We start from the raw sequence: 20,069 nt of genomic DNA, 5'->3' as shown, positions 1-20,069 counted from the left end.
GATTTCCTGAACCTTGTGCAGGTGTGTTTTACCATCTTTGATGGATTTTTCTTACCTAAACTTTAATTATAATTTTTTTAACTTCTATCAATTTTTGGCACTTACAACATGCTGTGGCAGTGTATCTGGCAACTTAAGTATGAATTGTGTGAAGCAGTGATTTTTATTTTTTTTTTTAAATCTACCGCCTGTTAGTTCATTTGATGACCTCTGGTTCTCTTATTAGAAGAATGTTCCCTACTGACCTTCTTACTCCACTCCCGATTTTACAGACCTCTATGTTACCCTTCTGCCTTCACTGTCTCTGCTCCTCAGATCCAGTCATCTTTTTTGTAGTCAGAAAAGTTGTAATGTTTAATTTTTCATTATTTCCCTGTGTTACCATATTGTTTATGAAGATACTGAAAAAGATAGGTCTTTTCACAGACCGCCATGAGACTTTAGTAGCGATCCTTCCCAACCAGCAAACAAAACAAAAAAAAGATTAGCTTCCTACATTTTAACCAGATATTTTCCAAAGGACACACGGCACCATAATTCCCTGCAGAGGAACCTTGCTAAAAGCTTTTTGAGAATCCACGGAGGTTTTATCAACCAGATGATAGCCTTTTCATTAATCCTTTTAGAATTTCCATCTACTCAAGCAGTGTTGACTCTTCCCCAGTATATGATGTCTATCCAATGCCCATTAGCATTATTCTTTCTATGTATTTGTGAAGTATAGATCCAGACTTCCTGATCTGTCCTTCTCTGAACACCCTCTAGGACCCTTTTTAAACATCGTAGTTGCCACCGGTCCACTGACACCAATGCTGTTTTACGCAGGAGGTTACGTCTTTGCATTAACTGTTCAGCTATTTCATACCTGACTTCCCTTTAAACCAGAATGCCATCGGGCCCTTGGGATTCATCTTGTCAAATTGTCCTCTGTCTTCCTTTACTGACACTCTATACAAGCTTTTATTTATGCTTCTAGCTCTGCTGAAGCATCCAGAGAAAGTAAGCACTGCTGCATTGTGGCACAGTCCACTTCTCCCAGGTGTTCTCCACACCTGCCCACAGGTCTGTGTGGGAGCTGAGGGTATGTGTGGGACTCCTTTATACTTATTAATCAGAAATTACTAATTCTTCCTTACCCTTCTCCATGTCCTTGCCACTACTTCAGCTAAAAGCAACAGCAAGATCACTCCAGTTGCCATTACTGTAGCCAGAACACGGACAAAAGCCTTGAAGATCAGCACCCATGGGATACTGAGGAGGAAGACTCTTGACTATTCAAAGCTGGAAAAGGAGTTACTGATCAACTGGTGTCATTCGAAGGAAAAATTACAAGTTTCTGGATTTTCTGAAGTAGTTGAATTTCACAGGGAAGATTACAATTGCCAACTGAAAGAGATTTTTTTTTTTTATGGAAGAAACAACAATTTTCACACTTGACATGTAATTACCACCAAAAAAAACCAAAAAACCAAAATCTCGTATCTTGACAATAATGGAGTCCTTTGCCTTTACGTTTATCAAAAGGCAAGAATCCCACACAGGACATCAGAAAATTTACCTGACGGGACTGGTGGTTTGGCCATGTAAGCACTACCAAGTAACACAGACAAACTGCATCAGCGAAATAAGGCTGAGGAACCACGTCTTGCACAACTTCAGTGCCTGCATTTCTCAAGTTTGCTCAACTTTCTCTTCCAACTCAAGCAAACTCTAGCCACATTCTTGGTAGCATTACACCAATCTATAACAGGTGTGAGAGGAACAGGATCATTCCACTTATTCCAAAGACAGCTGGGAATAACGGGCACTGTTGCAAAACACTTTTATCTTAGAATTCTGCTTGCTAAATGTTATTTACAACCTTCTGTGTTATTTATCATTTTATCTCATTATGTATTGTCTAGAGATGCAATTTTCAAAATGGGGTGGGAACACCTTATTTTAGCGGAATTAGATTTAGCATTTAAAACATTCATATAGCCAATCAAACTTTAATGAACTCTTCTGCAGATACTATTTATTTTTGGAAAAGTTTTAATAACTTTTCCTGTAATTAAAAACAGCATACAATATCAGAAGCCAGCAGCAATTAAAGGTAATCAAATTTGGGAAATTGTGTAGGAAGTACAAAAAAGATCTGTAGATATTTTGTTAAATTCTTATTATCAGTTGAAGTACTGTTTGCTTCACAAAACAGAACAATGCTTATCATTAAAACATAAGAACATTTCTACAAAGTTCTTTGCCTGATTTTCTTCTTTCATAAAATGCACTGCATGTGAAACAAGTCTTCAAAAAAACAAGGCCTAAAAAAACCTACTACTCAGGGTGCCTTTGAGGATATTTAATTAAAATCTAATCCTGCATTCATTAAGGCTCACATAAATTAAGCTGTCATTCATAAGATTTATGGATTCTCATTTGCATATTGCATACAATTCATCAATTACTCAAGTATGAAAGGAGCACATTTCCCTTGGAGCTGCATGCTACCCTGCCAACATTTGAAATGAGGGAAAGGGCAAGACTGTCAGGCATTCACACAAACTTTCTTCCAAATGTCTGCTCCTTGATTAATCTAATTTTCTAGCTATTCCTTACAAGATACAACAACAGCCCTTCTGCAAATTTCTATTATTTCTCCTGTCTTCATCATAAAATCTTCTTGTCTTTTAATAATACTTCATGTCTGACTGATTATTATTTGTTTGCTAATGATATGGCATGAATGTTTTCTTTATATAAATGCATAATGCACACATCAGAGTTAAAATAAAATGATTAGTATTTTCAGGTATTGTTTTTTCTGTTTAACATCACTAATTTGCTTAGCTGAGCTTAATAAAAAACGAAGCAATGAGGAAAAAAATACCAAACTATAAATCTATCATTTAAAACAGCTATCAGTATCAAGTCAGAATATTTCTCTTAGAGTGTAATGGTAATGTGCACATAATTAAACCATTAAAATTTAACATTAAAATATAATTAAGAAGAAACAACAAATGTTTAATGCGAAAAGTCAGCTTATTCACAGCCACTGTAGTGTGTACCTTGAAAGTTGTAGGCAAAGTAGTGATACAGGTAAGTTTGTTTTTGTTGCACATAAAACATGCTGGGTTAATTCAATTGTCTTCTCTAGGGAGTTAATCTTCATTTCAGTGGCACAACCAAGAAGTGGTAGTCTTTGCTCGCCCAGTCTCTGGATACCTTCCAACATGCACACGATCAGGTGCTGAATTTAATGCATAGCACTCCTTCATGTCTGGGAGTTTCTAAATTAAAATATATGAATGTATTAGCACTGTCTAAAATTACTCTTAAGACTTTCTCCAAATTTATTGGCTCACTTTATATTGTTAATTGCCTAATTAAAAAAAAAAAATCATAAAAATACCAAAATAAAGTTGCCATTTTCTCCAAGTGTTATGTTTAACAAATAAAAGGATGATAAACTATGAAACAACAAAAATCCAACACAAAACATTGCTGAACTTAGTACGTGTAACACTTTGTAGGGCTACTTCCCAGACCAAGTTAACAGAATTTTTTGTAATTTCAATATAAAAAGTATTGGGGCCTTTAAATACGTGTAATATAAACCAAAGAATCGTGGAGCAGATGGTGAGCAAATTAGAAATAAATACTTCAAATATTAGTGATCTAAGGTTTTATTGTTCAAATGTGTTCAGCACCAAGTCTAGCTTAAAAGTCATATGCTGCCTCTCGCCACAGAGGGACTGTTGAACATTTGGACTGGATTACTGAGTGGCAAACAAATATTTTTTCTCTTCTCTCCTCCCCCAAATCTGTTTAGAAATGAAAAGAGATTTCATTCTAAACATAATTGCTAACATAATCCCATGCGAATAAAGTTAACTAACCCTGGAAAAGTAAACAGATGACTAACTTTAATCAGAGAAATGAAGTCATCATTATGCTTGGTTTATAAAATAGATTTCCATTGTCAAAGATAACATAACAGGGTTTTTTTTCTTGTTATTTTGGTTTGTTTATTTTCAGTTAGCTGCTCTACTGTAGACTGTTTAGGTCCATCCCTGAATTACTACCGCATTTATTGTCTGCCTTTTTAACTGTTGCATTCTCTGAGTTTCAAATTTCTCAGCATGAGCTGTCTGCTTAATTCTATCCAAGTAGTGTGTAATGAGAAAAGAATTTTCCCTGTCTACAATAATATAGCTTATTTTATTTCCTGAACCCAAACCACCTGTTCAGTTTTTCTATTTAAAGCTTTGTAAAGCAACAGACTACCTCAGTACATTTGTGCTGAAATGAAAGGCAGTCGGAACAAAGCTGCGACTTATTTAAATCCAATCCAGTAAAAAGCATCACCTATGGAGCTGCTTCTTGGCTCCAGGGTCAGATAGGCTTCACTTCATAAAATTCTCAACAGATCTTAAGACTGACTTTCTTATTTATGTGAAATCTCCTCAAAATATTTCTAAATTTAATTCTGCAAAAGATTTGGGGATAAACAGCAATAAATTACTATACAGTAATAAATGACCTCTTTTAGATTGAAACCTCCAAATCTTTATAATTGTTTAAATTAACTGTATTAATCTTGAGTCTGAAAGTACAAATCTAGAACAAATCAACTTACTACAGTACCTTCATGACTGGTCTACTACAAGCACCTATCTCAGCGATAAGAAATAGCTCATCTGAAAAACTACATTCTAAAAAGATACAAGACAACAAAACGTGTCCTGGACCAAACATGACTCCAAACTTAACACTGGACTCTGCCTACTACTGTAAAATAGGTCATCTTCCAAAATTTTTACATTACATTTACATTTTTACATTTTACATTTTACATCATCACAGATCGAATGCAGTCTGAATTCAGTGGAATGAGGGCAATGGAATAAAAAGAGAGTTATTGAACATTATTCTGGGCTGTTTGTTTTTCAAACTTCCCCCTTTAGATTTGTCAAAATTTTTACTTTGTCATTTAAATGTACACCTCAAAATACAAGCTTTGGTATGATTTTTGGATTGAGCAAAACCATCATTCAGCCTTTCTTGGATATTTGAGGAAGAGGGATCAGCCCACCTACCGCCATGATTGCAGCAAAGATTTTAAAAAACACATATCATGTACAAGGCTTATGTTTCTGAAGACATGAGACAGGGGAGGTGCAACTTCTTATAGAAAGTTTGACTCTTATAACTTCTTATAGAAAGTATGACTCTACAAAAAGAGAAACAAGAAATCCATAGGTATATGTGGTTACAAAAATAGGTTTGTAAATAAAAACTTACTTTGTTTCATGTCTCATCGGCCTACTTAACTGTTAAATTTATCTGCCTCTCTCTCTCCCACTTCTCTGCAAATATGAAGGAAGGAGGCTGGGATGGGTATACATCGCACTAAGTATATGTAGAAGTGGAAATTATTCCTCTTGAACCACCCAGACAGAGCAACAAAGAGAAACAGATCATCTTTTCATGTTACGCATAAAGGCATTAGACCTAGGATATGTAGGCATCTCAACTGCTAATAAAATAAAAAGCTTTCCCTTTCCCCATTCCCGTTAATTATTTTCAAATCTGTGTAGATATAACACCTTCTTCCTTCCTTTTCATTAGCTCATGAATGTCTGCAAGACAGAAGTTCTGGTCTGATAATACCTGCTGAAGCACAAAACCCCTCCTGTGGATGCCAATCCAGTGCCAGGGAGATTTAAATGCTGGAGCTGGTTCAAACACCTATGAAATTTTCAGATAAAATCTTTATTAAAACAAGTTAGGATTGAAAGTGCATTTCATGGGAGTTCCTGTAACCTCACCAAAACATTATCATTTCCTTGCAAAAACTCAACGTGCTTTAAATAATTAAAGAGCTGGAATTTGAGAAACAGATTGGACCATTTGATTATCATTGCCACACATTGCTTTGCTATTTATTTCTGTTACAATTTACATGTAGTCCTAATCTAATCCTCAGATATTCAAAAATATATATCAAGATAGAAACTTCTTCAGGGTTTATGTAATCCTGCTTCCCTTTTGAAAGAATCCATTTACACGGGTGCGATTACAGTACATATGATAGAATCGTATATCTCATTAGAACAGTCATTTCATCTGTGTTTGTTAATTATTCTTCCACGTCATCATAGTCAGCTGCAGAAAGACATCATTTAAAACAACTCAAGACTCCATTTTTTCCAAGTACTAGATTCTGAATGAAAACTAAATTATGATCCTAAACTCATGGTGAAAATAAAAAACATAACATGGCCTTAAACTTCCTTTGTAGCTTGAAGAGCCCAAGACCATCTGGATGCATCTTGTATGAGAATATCAATATTTTTTTAACATACTTTGGGAAAATGCTAAATTGTAGGCCCCTCCACCTCAGCCACCTTCTCTTTTATCTCTTCACAGGCATTTTTGCTCTCCTTACACTGCTGGAGCTTTAACTAAATGGAAATTAAACAGGAAATCACGCTACATACTGACATTAATTCTTCATTATATACTACTAGTAAACTAGATTCACTCAATATGACTTATGACTTATAAAATGACGGCAGTTTCACTGAAAATGGTGGGGAGATTTAAAACAAGAAAGGAGATGGTGGTAATGAACGATAATTTTTTTGTTCAAGGCCAGGCTGGATGGGACTTGGGCAACCTGGTCTAGTGGGAGGTGTCCCTGTCTATGGCAGGGGGGTTGGAACTCAATGATCTTCAAGCTCCTTTCCAACCTAAACCATTCTATGAGTCTATGATTTTTTTAGTAGATAAATGAACTATCCAGTTTACAGTTTATGGCGGTATACATAAACACAGGCTATTCTGAACTTAAACTTCAGGTAAGTGGGCTACTGGGGTAAAGAAAGTTTGCTAATATGTAAAACTGTCTTTAGAGATGGTTATTTTTGCAAAGAATAAGAAAATTACAATTGATTTGATTCTTTGAAGAGTAACATCTAACATCAAATTACGTTGCAACTACTACATAGCTACTCAGATATTAATGTTTCGCAACTAAATCCTAACTGAATCACACTAAATCTGTTCGTAATAGATTGCATGAAGTATCAATCCATGTCACAATTAGTAAAATCAGCTTCCTTCCAAAAAAAACTTCTTTATATTGATCCTTATTTTCCTGTCAAGTGTTATTTAAACTCACCCTAGACCTGATTTGCAGCTGCAGAAACAGTAAGCTGTATTAAATTGGAAATGAAACGAATGCTGCTGCATATCACTTTACAATACATGGGCACATGCAGGTGCCATGTTTGTGCATTTAGGCAACGTGATATGATAAGCGCTCTCTGTGGAAGTACCTTATATGATTATCATTACTGCTAAAATAACAAGCTTTAAGCAGAGTGCCTGGAAATATCCAAAACAGTCTTGAAAAGACAAATGACCGCCTCCTCTGCCTTCCTAAAACCACAACAGTTAAACAGATTGCGGAAAAACTTTGGTACCATATGAGACAGAAGAAGCTTGGAGCAATAGTTGTAATCCTCATTACCAAACGTGGCAGACACCAAGTCATTTTTATTCTGAACTTCTGGACAGCTTTCCCTCTTCTGTTACTTCAAACATTCAAAAGTTAGCTTTTTTTTTTTGCTTGAATTTTAAAATGGTAAGTGAGGCTATGATGATATCCATCATCTGCAGAGAAAAATTCTTCCAGGTGATTGTCTAATGTCATACGCTATATAGCACTGAAGGTTTCATCACGCCTATCTATGGAATGTCAACAATTGCCACACTCAAGCGGAAGCTACCTATCTCCAGAGAAATCTTAACAAGCAAAGACAGTAAGAAACACAAAGGGCCCAAAAGTCCCAAAGAGCATTAAACTGTATCCTCTTAGGCTACAAACATGTTCTACAAAGTACAGACATATGAACTGTTTAATCCTCTGAATTCCATATGCATGAGTCAGAAGTGAGCACAGCAACAGCAACCACGGAAAGCAACAGTCCCAAATATTTGAATGAATTTAGTCATAACGAATTGGACAAGATCTACAGCGCAGTTATTAAACTGAAGTCCCTGTAGGGACTTCAAACATAGCACAACATACAGTGCACAAGAAAAGCAATTTCATAAAAGCAGTATCTCAAACGTAACATTTTGAAGAAGATGCTGTGAGCAAAAACCAGAACAGAGATTCTCCATTCACCCCCTTGAATTTTTCTGTTCATCAACGCATCCCCCTCAAAGTAACAGACCTACAGACTTTCCACTACGGCTTTACTCTCTCAAATATCCCGTCACTCACATCTTTAAATCTGTCTCTGTTAGGTCAATCACCTTTCAGACCACTAATGCTAATGGTTAGAAAGGTCTACTGGTGAAGTATATAGTATACAGTAAAGTATACTTCTATACTTTAAATGAATAATGTAACTTAAATAGAAATTCGTAATTTCCCCAATACTTACAGTTTCAGAAAGAGATGACTTCAGCCAAAGGAAACCACTGAGCAGAACTTATCAGAAGCATTCAACAACAGCACAGCTTAGGCCTGGGAACTTTGATGACTTGGTTGCTATGCATGCTATCTTTTTCTTTTTTCTTTTTCTTTTTTTTTTTTTCTTTGTTCTTAAAGCACTCATTGCCGTACCTACACTGTGCTTTTCATGAATTCATAGAGCATTAGGTGGGAGTAAGTCGGGTCAAACTCTAATTTTTCCCACAAGCTCTACAGAAAGGAAGAACACTTGCAGACAACAGGCAAGAAGGCTCTGTCTTTGACTTATTCTGCCACAAAACAGATTTACTTGAAGGGAAGCATTAGCGGTGGCACTGTCTGAGATGTTAATCTGTTTTATCTTCCCTGGTTGAGGCAACTTAAGGTGTTAATAGTTTTCAAGCTACTTCAACCACATGACATAGTCTTCCTTTCCTCTAGCAGAGCTTAGAAAAAAGAACATATAGCCATTTCTATGCTTAAACATACAATTTCTACCTTCACTGGTTATTTAAGTTAGTTCTTACAACTAACAGGGGTTTGACCCCCAGGTTTCTCCTGAAGTGATATCGCTGCCTAGTGCCCCAAGCCTGGAGCCCCTTGGTGAAAAGCAAGTATATGTATTTCACTGATCGCAGAAATTTCATCAATATAGCTCATGTAAAACTTCTGCTCTTTGTCTAAAATTATCCACCTTGAAATAAAATTTCCAGTTACCTGACAAAACACTAATACTTCAGCAAAAACAACTGTTCTTCACATAATGCTTTTCTAAATGAGTTATTCTGAATGAAACAAAAAATTACCGCAATTTCAAGTAATGAAATGAGGAAGGAAAAAGTTTTGTGTTTGAGAGCCAGAAAGAGACATATAGCAGTAAAAATTGCTTAAATCAAAACATACCAGAAAACCAGTTGAACCACTGACACATAAAAACCTTTATAAAAAGGCTTTTCTTGTTTTTTTCCCAAAGTGAAGATTAGATATTTTGACAGCAGTTTAGAACACACAGATAATATTTAACATGGATAATGCTTCCAATATTATTTAAAAAGTTTGACTTCATATTTTCAACATACAGAAAAAATGTGTACACCCTTTTTAATAAAGATAGTATACAGCTCATTCACAGATAGGTCAATAAAAAGACCTCTAATCTTCCCTACATGTAGACACTTAAAATGCAGACGTTGCCATTTGAGTTTGTCACTCTATGATCTTTTTGTAATCCATGTTGAGAAATAAGCACTTCTACATCACAATTCACTTGACTTATTTTCTATGCCTACCTGAGGATGATATTAATTGCTCTGTAGAATTTCTCTCTGCTGACTGCATGTGGAGTCTAGATGACGAGCTCAGATGCAGACATTTATGCCATACACTAGAGAGGCTAAAGAACCTCAGTCTCACTTTTGCTCTCTAAAAATTGAATTCACTGATTGTACTTTAGACTAAAGTCAAGGGGAAGCCTTAAGTGGTGGAATCTGTACTCTGAGCTGCTTTGCCTTGCACAAAGAGGCTTCTCAGTCTTAAAAATTACTAATTCTTCTTCTGAGGTGGCAAAGTTCCTGAAGTAAGTATCACTCCGTTACCTGTCCTTTAAACCAGCTCTGAATTTGTTCCAACTTAAATGGAGGAGATGGAAAAAAAAAAAAAACAAACTGCTACATGTTAAGTTAAAACAAATTTAACTTTTTTTTTTTATAAATCAACCTTCACCTTTTCAGAAATGCAATACAATGTATATACAATGAGTATAAATAGCTCCAGGAGACTTCAATGAAACATACAGAGAATACGATAAAAAGGTAAGCAAGTTTATCAGTACACTTAAAATTACCTACATCTCTTCGAATCACTTGCACACTAGGAAAATATGTAACCTTCATCTCAAAAGCCTGATGTATCTTCACATCTCACTCAGAGAAAATAAGGCAGATACTGTTCTATATTTCACACATCTCTGTCAGCAGAACCTGCTCTTGGGAAGTTTAACATCATCTATGCTTCTGTCAGACATGATCAGTTATGCACAGATGTAGACATGCACTCTTCTTTTCCCTTGTGATTTTTTTTTTCTTTATTTCATGTGTTTTGACTTGCAGTCATGAAATGTGATACAGAAAAAAGTTTTAAACATATATTGATTTTGGGCCATACTGTATGAAAATTATCTGTATTTTCAGATAATTGTAATATACTTTCATATTTTTATAAATTATCATAATTCATAGTGTATTTTAAAATGAATAATTTACAAAGTAATACAATTAAGAGATAAACCAGACAGTTGCTGTATGCAGATACAGTAACAACCACAAAACAGCTTGTAACATGGGACAACTGATGGCACATCACATCTTAGAATTTGTTTACAGGCCTAAAGAACTTCAAAACATTTTAAAAAAATTTCTCAGACAAAAACCAGGAAAAAATCAAATGGTTTATATGAGTGCTTGAAAGGGTGAAGCTAATGTCAAGTTTTGTAGTCTTTTAAACCATCATACGTAGAGCTTCCAGATAACACAACTATGGACATTTCAGGGTTAAGTTAGTTCACCAAATATTACTCTAAATTAATTGTCTTTGTATTGTTTAAAGAATCCACTAAACAAATAAAATTCCATTTGGCTAAACTTGGTTTACTTTTGACCCAACAAAAAATATCTACAAAACATAAAACAATTGGAACTAGACATTGTTAAGGATAGAAGGTCATTTCAGTACTTAAAATGAACTCTGTAAAAATACACAATACAGACACAAATTAATTAATAATAAAAAAATAAAAATCTCCCAGTAAACAAAACTATGATTTTCACGGCATAATTCCCATACCAAAACACAAGGATAGGTTTTTTTCAGCTAGATCTTCAGCCACCGTACCTCTTAAGGCTGTCTGAGGACAGAGGGAGCTGGAGACTATTACGTTACTCTCTGTACTATGGTGTGTCATGAATTCTCTCAACTTCTTCCTTGAAGTCCCACCAGTGTGCCTTCAGGCCTTCACCTTTTTTAAGTAGATCCATACTTTATTAGCCAACATACTAGGCCAGGTTCTTTCTAATAATGACTAGTCTTGCCTGCCTACAAAACATGTAAAGCTTTGTCATTTTGCTTCGTATCTTAACAACTACCGACTTCCATCAATGTTTTGTTTCACGAGTACTGCAATCGTTTGTGATATCCCCTAGCAAGTACTGAAGAGTAGGCGTGCCGTATAACTTAACTGAAAATATCAGATTTGCATAAAAGAATGCATATAATGTCAAAATCATGGCCATAGTTGATAAAAAGAAATTGATTGCACATACAACAAAGGCGACAAAACAGTAATGGCTTTTTCAAAATTATCTCAGTTTTTAAAAATTGTTCCTTCCTATGCTGTCAGATCTGAAAGGTCAGCTGGCATTCTAATAAGTATGGAAAAGATATGTATTCAGCAGTAAAATATAAAGATATTAATTTTAAAGGTAAGTAAACAAAGAATGAAAAGTATTATCTTCTTGGAAAGAAGAAATGTCAGAGTGGAGAGAAACTAATAGCAGAGTTCATCAGGAATCAGTTTTTGGATCAGTCTTGTTTAATAATTTAACTAATGTCCAACACATGCTGATGACACAAAGTTGGAAGAGGACTGAGCATCACATTGAAAGAACTGGATGGTTTCAAGGAAGGATGATGAATTTTAATGGAGCAAAGTGCAAGGTCAGTCACTCAGGGACCATAAATAAGAGTAGCTGCTGTAAGCCAAGAACTCATAAGTTGGGAATAACCAATGAGAGGAAATATCTGAGTTTATTAACTGTTCCTTGAATAATTATGAACCACCAATGTGACACAGTGATGAAACAAACAAATACCGTTCTTGAACGTATCAGGCAATATACTTCAGGAAGACCAGAAACTATGACTGACATATCAGTGGGATATTTTGCCTGTCAGACATCTTCAGAAAAAAATAGATTCACAGAGAAATAGGTCTAGAGAAGGACTGCAAGCATGATCACGGAATGGGGAGGCTTCCAAGACAAGGCTGAAAGGGTGTTTTTTCTAGTATTGGAAAAGCAAAGGCTGAGGTGGGATATAATTCTTCTCTTTCACAACCACAGGAAAGGTCTGATGGATTTATAAAGGAAGATTCAGACACAGAAGGAACTGCAGGCTGCTCCGAGTCAACAGTGGCGTGAAACAGAACAACAGTGGAAACGACTGATCCAATCAGTTCTTTGCCAGCTCTTACATTGTTATTGATGCTACTGGCCATGGAGAGAAAAAAAATGAAAGGAAACTTCAACCTATAGATTCGCCACAAATTAAATTGGTTGAGGAAGGGCTACGCTGCAAAGTTCCCAATGTATGAGTGACTGAGGAAGCGTCAGGAAAGGTCTCACTGGTGATACAGCTAGTTGTTAGGTATGGTACAATGTAACCCTGATGAAGTTGTACTGAAGAAATCAAAAATGAAGACTCAAAACGAGCATATATCAGTATTTCTTTATTATTTACCTGTCTGTTATCTGATGAGGTTTTACGCTACGCCTACCAAAATGGTCTGTGAATAATTTCTTACATTAGAAGATGTAGTAGTTCAACCAAAAGACATTGTTAGAAAGAATATATAAAGAAGAGCTACTAATGGGAAGTGCTGATTGCAAGGCTTATTTCCAGTATTGCAAAACTAGGACAAGCAGTCCAGACATTATACTGCAATTTAATATCACCCACTACAATAAACTAGAGAAAACTCTTACTTTTATCTGCATTCCACAATATGCAATTGCTTCAAAACTCCATAATATGAGAGAAATCTATTGAAAATGCTTTATAAAACCAAAAAAAAAAAAAGTTTGGATATCAAAGTATTCTGAAAGAAACTAAAATTATAAATAGTCATAAGAATATCAACATCAAAACTGCCTAATTCTAAGTAGTTTCAAGCCTAAGTTACAAAGCACTACTTCTTGCAGTCATATCATTTCACATTACAAAATCGTGCTTTTGCTTAAATTCTAACATAGTTTCATAAATGCATATTTGATAGGTGACAACATCACACTGTAAATACTTCAGAGAACTCCAAGACATTAAACCTTTAAAATGTCAACAGTTTACAAAATGATAGCTTTCCGCCAGTGATCCAAAGAGTGCACATCACTGTAACTTCTCCCTGGGTTTTTTTTTGCCTTTTGCTGGTAGAAAATACTTCTCTTGATACTAACTTTTTAAAATAAATACCTATGAAATCCTTTAGAAGTACATAATGTTGTAAATTGTGGGGAGTAATGTTGAACTAATAATAATGTGTTTTGTTTTACTTACTTCGTCTTTTGTTTTAAACAAAAAGATACAGATTGAATGCTGATTTTAGAAGATTTTGCTGTTAACTTCAGAGTTTCAGTCAAAATCTAACCGAAGATCCCATAATTGCTTAAATAGCAGCTACTTTTACAATTGTCCTTAATTAGGTCCCAATTTAGCAAATCACTTGGCCATATGCTGAGGTCCCACCGGATTTAAGAATGTGCATAGAGTTGCGCACATGCATCAGAGCTTAGCTGAATTGGGCTTTAACATTAGACATTTTTTAATCATTTTTAATTTCTGGAACTGCTGTAGCCTTTTTCATTTTCTTACATTTCTCCTGAGTTCTTGGGGATTTCAGCTACGATTGCTTCTGACTATTACATATAGGCAGCTAACTTTTTTAAATGATAAGTTTATTTCTAAATGCCAAGGTTTGACCTGAGACTTAAAGAAGAATTTCAGAATAACCAAAAAAAGAAAGTAAATCCACTGAGAGGCAGATGTAACCAAAACCAGTGCCACCAAATACTTTAAAATAAGATGGGCAGCTCCTTCAATCAACAGGAAATTCCAACAGACTGGACAGATTCTGATTACCCTAGAAAACTAAATGTCATGGTTTCAACTGGGAAGGTGTTGACTTTCTTACTAGCAGCTGATATAGTGCTATGTTTTGGATTTGGGATGAAAACAGTGTTGGTAAAACACTGATCGTTTTGGTTGTTGCTAAGCAGTCAAGGCCTTTTCTGCTCCTCACACTGCCCCACCAGCGAGGGCTGGGAGTACACAAGAGGTTGGGAGGAGACACAGAGGGGACAGCTGACCCCAACTGACCAAAGGAATATTCCATTCCATGTGATTTCACGGTCAGTATATAAAGCTGGGGGAAGAAGAAGGGTGGGGGGAGGGGTTCGGAGTTATGGCATTTTGTCTTCCCAAGTAACCATTACACATGATGGAGCCCTCCTTTCCGGGAGATGGCTGAACATTGTCTGCCGATGGACTGTAGTCAATGAACTCCTCGTTTTGCTTCGCTTGCGTGCGTGGCTTTTCGTCTACTTATTAAACTGTCTTTACCTCAACCCACGAGTTTTCTCACTTTTACTCTTCTGATTCTCTCCTCCATCCCACCAGGGGAGAACAGCACGAGCAGCTGCATGGTCCTAGCTGCCAGCTAGGGGTAAACCATGACACTAAATAACTGAAATTGTTCTGGATACCAACCAAATTTTATTTACTACTTCAACTTTTCAAGTAATTTTGCTTCCGTACAAAACTCTGACATATAAGGAGTAGAAATTGTGAAACTTTTCCATGGCATAAGGAAGTTTTTTTCCCAAGGGACATGTTCACTTCTCCCTTCTGTGCAGCTGCAATTGCATATATATTTGTCTAGTGATACTTATCTTCTGTGCTGAGACAAGAACTGTCCTTTGGGTCTTGTGGAGCCTGTAGCGACAGGTCTCTCTCATCTGGACATCTCATCCTGGCAATAACAACAAACCCTGCCTTCAAAGACCATCATCCCAAAACAGTACAGTAAAATACAGCAAGAAAAAAATATATTTGGGGTCTTTCTATTCACCCCTGGATGCTAAATGATTCACTGTGTGGCGTGGGGGGCGGGAGGGGGAGGAGAGGGGATGGGGATTGTTTTTTACATGAAAAAACACTTTCATAACCCATGTTACTAAGAAACAGGACTATTAAATCCATATTGTGGCATTTACAATGTAAACAGAGAGAGCAGATAACAAGGCTATAGAATCATAGAATTGTTTAGGTTGGAAAAGATCTTTAATATCATTAGGTCCAACCATTAACCTAGCACTGAAAAGTCCACCTGAAACCTCCCCTGGCACAACTTGAGGCCATTTCCTCTTGCCCTATCACTTGCTACTTGAGAGAAGAGACTGATCCCCACCTCGCTACAACCTCCTTTCAGGCAGTTGTAGAGAGTGATAAGGTCTCCCCTCAGCCTCCTTTTCTCCAGACTAAACAACCCCAGTTCCCTCAGCCACTCCTCATAAGACTTGTGCTCTAGACCCCTCACCAGCTTGGTTGCCCTTCTCTGGAGACGCTCCAGCACCTCAATGTCTTTCTTGTAGTGAGGGGCTTATACATCAGCCTTATGCAGTTCTGAGTATCCCACCTTTAAAGCAGTGTAGCAGAACTGCAGAAGATGCAAAAAAACCCGCAACTAGGATTTAGAGACACCTGAATGAGGACAGACAAGAGGTCATAAAATCATGAGTAAGGTGGAAAGGATTACAAGGGAACTCTCTCGTTCTTTCATAATTTTTCACAAGAAGTTGAGAATACCTATGGAAGATATCAGGCAACAGGTTTGGAACAAATTAATGAATTTTTTTTTTTTTGAGCAACACACATGGAAGTCAATGCCAGATATTGCTTTGACAGTCAAACTCTAATTCTGCTCAGAAAGAGATTAGACAATTTAAATCCAGCTACAAAAGAGAGTCAAGATATAATTCAGGCTTGGAAATTTGTAAATCACTGATAGCTTGAATATAGCGTGTGCAAATGTGGAAGTATCTGCACCCTAAGCAGCCTCTGCTAGCAAATACCGCAGAAAGGGTGATGGATCAGATAAATCTCTGTCCCTCCTTTTATGAGATGATAATGGACGAGAGCAGGGAGCTGCCTGGCAAAAACCTGTTTGTCGAACCAAAAAATGCTTAAGTTCTACCTAACAGAAGCATTGCCTTTTTAATTAAGAAAAGTTTTGCTCTCTGAATGCATGAGGCACTATAAGGACACAGGGAAGCAGATTTAGTAATTTTATTCGGCATGCATGTTTCTAGATTTAGCTTGCACAAGGTTAATCTGTACTATCCCACAGTTTAATTTTATATTATCATCCGTTAATTTGATGAATGAGTTAAAGATTTCTTATTAATATTTTTAAGCAGAAACCCCCATCCAACTATATGTACTTCCTACATCTTCAAATGAAGATGAAGAAACACTGTTAAACAAACAGTTCTTCTTTTATTTTTTCCACATAAAAGTTAAACATTCTGGTGCAGCCTATTCTAAAACTATGACAAGTATTTTAAAGCAAGATAACAAAAAAATCATATGATAATGGAACAAAATTAAAAACTCCGGTACTTTTGCCTATACAAACAGGGAATTTCCTCCATCAAAAGTTGACAGAAAAAAAAACAGTCCTTGTTACTGTATCACATGGAAATGTGATTTTTATTCATTAGCATCACAGCATATTAAAATGGTCTAACACATGTATATAGAATAACAACGTGCACAGAAATTAAAAATAGATGGAAAGTGCTTATTTTTTAATGGGAACTGAACACGTTATTATTTATATCTGTTGAAATTTAAGAAAATAAAAATAAAATAAAAACATTTCTTGATACACCCAGGTACTTCTGAGACTAACAAAAGAGACCATAATAACAGCAGCTGTCATACTCCATTATCTAAATATGCATTTCTGAAATTATTAAATGTTACATTATCTCATTTCAGCATCATTGTGTTCCAGTATGTCATATACACCAGCTCCTTGCAAAAACTGTTTGTGTGGAAATGTTGTACCATAAGAAACAAAGCCACATTCATGTTTCTAAAATATCTGTGTTTTTTCAAGACAGCGTCTTCCCTGGTGTTATAAAACTGGGCTCAAAATATCTTTCATTGAACTTCCAGGACTGTATGGACAGTAGTTATGTCATTACCAATATTCAAGGTGGGTAAAGGAGAGTAGAACTGGATCGAATTCATGTGTGGTGTTTCTTTCCTTAACCAAAAAAAAAAAAAAAAAAAGAGAGAGAAAAAAAAAGGGGGGGGGGGGGAGAAGAAAACAAGGAAAAAAAACTACAAGAGATTTTTCCATAAAGTTAATTACAGAAAAAGATATTTTTACAAAAAAAAAAAGATACATTTCACTGAAAAGTTGTAACCATTCATGTATCATACTGGATTTTTGGAAATGGGAGACACTTATGCCTAGATCCTAAAGAGATACCTTCAAATGCAGAACGCAGCTGATCCTCTACCAGATCAATGATGGATATTTTCATTGATCATAACAATACACTCATTCAATTCATTTTTCTTCTGTTGCAGCTTAAGGCAGCTGCTCACTTCACTGACATCAGGATTGGCATAATTACTAAAAAAACCATATGGATACATTTTTGTTTTGTTTTGTTTTCTAAAATGTAAGCCATCCAAAATTGGGGGGGGAATAAAACAAACACATTTTCAGAAAAACAAAGCAAGTATTTCCCTGTGACTTTCATAAATGCTTGTCTACGTGAGCTGTATCTATACTGGCAATCAAAATTAGACCACAAAATAGCATAATGGACATGGATTTTATTACTTTAATTTGATCATAGATCCAATAATGAAGGAAAGGCAGATAAAATTGACTAACTTAATATTTATGGGAACTTGAACTACTGAAGAGATTAGTACTTTTACCCAGTTAAGCTTCCAACTGTCAGCTGTCATTACAGGACCTGCCAAAAAAAGCAAATGATACCAATGTTGAACTTGTAACATGAGCGCTGGACCCTTTTAGTGAGAAACAAAACATGCAAGTTAAACCAGGAAAATGCATTGCTTCCTGGCTTTACATTAAGGACAAATCAATGTCCTGGTCCAGCCACAATAAATTACCTTTTGCCAGGATAGATCAGCTCGGTTTTCTCCTTATGAAATGTCAGTGGCAGGTATTGACAAATGTCAGCGGAGAGCAAAAAGACTCAGTCAGGTGAGATTTTTGAAAGGATCCCAAACGATATGAAATTTGGGCACCCTCCACCTCCCTTACGTATAAAAAAAATCATGTTTCTGTCAACTTTAGAAGATGGGCAACATTCACAGTCATCAGACAGAAGCAAAATCTCTCTGATGATTCAGCAATCACAAGACCAACAGACTGATCACAGTAGCCCTGAAGTTCAACCTCAGTCCACTGCTACTACTGATAACTGGGATGTCCATCACACTACCAGTTTGAGCCCACGTCTGCAATTTCTAGTGGAAATGCACAATTCTGGGCATTTTCAGCCAACAAGGACTTACAATTGCAAGTGGTGAAGCAGTCCGTGATTCTTGACAAATAAATAGACAATGAATAGAGAAGGTTAACATGAGACTATTAACCAGCTGAGGATAAAAATTGATGCTCGCATGTATGACTTTAAAAAAAAAATAAAAATGCCCAGAACCAGACATTTGGTTCCAATAAAGAACCGGCAGCCAAGGGAAGAACTCGCATCCACTTTTTCAGCAAGTGAAGACCTGTAGAATATGATGCTATAATTTCTTGCTTGTTGAATGATACTTGGTTCAGCTAATAAGAAAAGGAGTCCAGCATAAACAAAAATGTATGCATTGTTCCTGTCAGTGAAAGCTCCAGAAGATTACAAATGCTTTCTCAGGGACAGGGTAACCTTCCTCTATACTAAGAAAAATCCTATGCATGAGAAAACAGGTTAGAGTATAGCATTTTGCAACTGATGGGCTTCTCCAACGTGGAAAGAACATGTTTCAGGTATACGAGTGCATACATGTGTACGCATACATACATATATATACACGTATGTGTGTATATGTACGCACACTCACACAACACTTACTGAAAGACTTAATTTTGTAGTGATTATGTAACCTCATATGCTGAAAAAAAATTCATACAACAGAAGGCACTGGTGAGGCCACAACTGGAATACTGTGTCCAGTTTTGGGCTCCCCAGTTCAAGAGGGACAGGGAACTGCTGGAGAGAGTCCAGCAACCAAGGGCAACCAAGATGACTGAGGGATTGGAGCATCTCCCTTATGAGGAAACGCTGAGAGAGCTGGGACTCTTTAGCCTGGAGAAGAGAAGGCTGAGGGGAGACCTTATTATTGCTTACAAGTATCTAAAGGGTGGGTTGAAGGAGGATGGAGCCAGACTCTTCTCGGTGGTTCACAGTGACAGGACGAGGGGCAATGGGCACAAGTTGGAACATAGGAAGTTCCGTTCCAACACACGGAAAAACTTCTTTACAGTTCGGGTGACAGAGCACTGGCACAGGCTGCCCAGGGAGGTTGTAGAGTCTCCTTCTCTGGAGATTTTCAAGACCCACCTGGATGCAGTCCTGAATAATGTGCTCTAGGCAATCCTGCTTTGGCAGGGGAGTTGGACTAGATGATCTCTAGAGGCCCCTTCCAACTCTGAAAATTCTGTGATTCTGTGAAACTTTAGAAACTTTATTCTATGTAGCATTAGAAAGCTGTCTACAAG

This window comes from Charadrius vociferus, unplaced genomic scaffold (genome assembly GCF_000708025.1).
Source record: "Charadrius vociferus isolate BGI_N301 unplaced genomic scaffold, ASM70802v2 scaffold604, whole genome shotgun sequence".
Lineage (NCBI taxonomy): Eukaryota > Metazoa > Chordata > Aves > Charadriiformes > Charadriidae > Charadrius > Charadrius vociferus.
Note: the sequence above shows the minus strand (reverse complement) of the source record.